Genomic DNA, 2,673 nt, shown 5'->3' on the forward strand with positions numbered 1-2,673 from the left:
CGAATGGCTGAGAAACACCTAAAGAAATGTTCAACATCGTTAGTCATAAGGGAAATGCAAATCAAAACAACCCTGAGATTTCACCTCACACCAGTGAGAATGGCTAAGATCAAAAACTCAGGTGACAGCAGATGCTGGTGAGGATGTGGAGAAAGAGGAACACTCCTCCATTGTTGGTGGGATTGCAGACTGGTAAAACCATTCTGGAAATCAGTCTGGAGGTTCCTCAGAAAATTGGACATTGAACTGCCTGAGGATCCAGCTCTACCTCTCTTGGGCATATACCCAAAAGATGCCTCAACATATAAAAGAGACACGTGCTCCACTATGTTCATCGCAGCCTTATTTATAATAGCCAGAAGCTGGAAAGAACCCAGATGCCCTTCAACAGAGGAATGGATACAGAAAATGTGGTACATCTACACAATGGAATATTACTCAGCTATCAAAAACAACGAGTTTATGAAATTCGTAGGCAAATGGTTGGAACTGGAAAATATCATCCTGAGTGAGCTAACCCAATCACAGAAAGACATACATGGTATGCACTCATTGATAAGTGGCTATTAGCCCAAATGCTTGAATTACCCTAGATCCCTAGAACAAACGAAACTCAAGACGGATGATCAAAATGTGAATGCTTCACTCCTTCTTTAAATGAGGAAAAAGAATACCCTTGGCAGGGAAGGGAGAGGCAAAGATTAAAACAGAGACTGAAGGAACACCCATTCAGAGCCTCCCCCACATGTGGCCCATACATATACAGCCACCCAATTAGACAAGATGGATGAAGCAAAGAAGTGCAGACCGACAGGAGCCAGATGTAGATCGCTCCTGAGAGACACAGCCAGAATACAGCAAATACAGAGGCGAATGCCAGCAGCAAACCACTGAACTGAGAATAGGTCCCCTGTTGAAGGAATCAGAGAAAGAACTGGAAGAACTTGAAGGGGCTCGAGACCCCAAAAGTACAACAATGCCAAGCAACCAGAGCTTCCAGGGACTAAGCCACTACCTAAAGACTATACATGGACTGACCCTGGACTCTGACCCCATAGGTAGCAATGAATATCCTAGTAAGAGCACCAGTGGAAGGGGAAGCCCTGGGTCCTGCTAAGACTGAACCCCCAGTGAACTAGTCTATGGGGGGAGGGCGGCAATGGGGGGAGGGTTGGGAGGGGAACACCCATAAGAAAGGGGAGGGATGAGGGGGATGTTTGCCCGGAAACCGGGAAAGGGAATAACACTCGAAATGTATATAAGAAATACTCAAGTTAATAAAAAAAAAAAAAAAAAAAAGAAGTCCTAGCTCACTATGGGCAGCACCATTCCCTAGGTTGGGCCCTGAACTATATATACAAGTGAAAAAAGCTAGTAAGTAACTATCCATGCAAATATGCTCTCTTTACTCTTGACTGTGAATATTCGTCAGGCATCTGCCTCAAATTCCTGCAATTCCTATGATTTTCCTGAAATAATGGACTGTTACCTGAAATTGTAAGTCAAATAAACTCTGTGTTTGTCACTATTCTATTGCTACGAGGAGATACCATGACTAAAGCAACTCTTGTAAAAGAAAATTTTTAATTGGGGGCTTGCTTACAGTTTTAGAAAATCAGTACACGTTATCATTGCCAGAAGCAAATAAGAAGGTGCTGGGGCAGTAACTGAGGGCTGTACATCCTAATATATCCCAGAATGATACACTGGACTTTGAAACCTCTAAACCCACTCCTTCAATAACATGCCTCCTCCAATAAGGCCATACCTATTCGCAAAGGCCACACCTCCTAATCCTTCTCAAATAATTCAACTCCCTGATGACTGAGTATTCAAACATATAAGCCTATTGGGGTTCATATACAAAAGAATGTAAATGACTAAACTAAATACTACACCAAGGACTGTGGAGAACCAACCCACTCATTGGACATTCTGTGCATGTGATGGCTTGTACTGGGTAGGGTTTTTCCTAAAAGGAAGAAACACACAATGTAAAGCCATAAAATTATAGGATACCACAAACTGTGGCTTTCCTCTTTGTGAAACATTAACATACTTTAAAAATTCGGTTTTTACAAAAATCACGAGCAACAGAATACTGAGGCAGCCACATGCCCCTCCCTCTATAAGAGGTCTGAAATGGCACTGTTGTTTTTTCCTGATCTTTGAGAAGAAACAATCAGACAATTTCAGTTGGGCTCTATTGAAAAGCCCTCACTGGGATCTAGAGGTGAGGTGGTCTATTCAGATATTTTGATGTTCAGAAGCCTACCTCCAAGAAGAAAACCGGACCAACCAACTTAGCCTCAACACAACCCTTTTCTTCTGGTCAACTTTAAATAGTGGGAGGGAAAAATAAAACAATAAAAGCCTAAAGCATAATAAGGTTATGAGGAGGTAAAGAGCTACTCTATTGATAAAAAACTCCACAAAGGTCCGCTGAGGTTATCCAAAGCTAGAACTGAAACATATAGATTCACTGAATCCCAGACAGTTATATAACACAAGTGTCATGTATTTTACACACTGCAGGGCCCCTAAGAATTGCACCCCAAGCACCATCAACTGTGTCCTGTGTATTGAGGACTTACACATTCTGTTTAAGTAGTTTCTGACTACATGTGTTCTCTACTGTGTGGTGATATTTTGGTACTATCCCTCTAGGACCTT

Source organism: Rattus norvegicus, chromosome 4, assembly GCF_036323735.1.
Source record: "Rattus norvegicus strain BN/NHsdMcwi chromosome 4, GRCr8, whole genome shotgun sequence".
Lineage (NCBI taxonomy): Eukaryota > Metazoa > Chordata > Mammalia > Rodentia > Muridae > Rattus > Rattus norvegicus.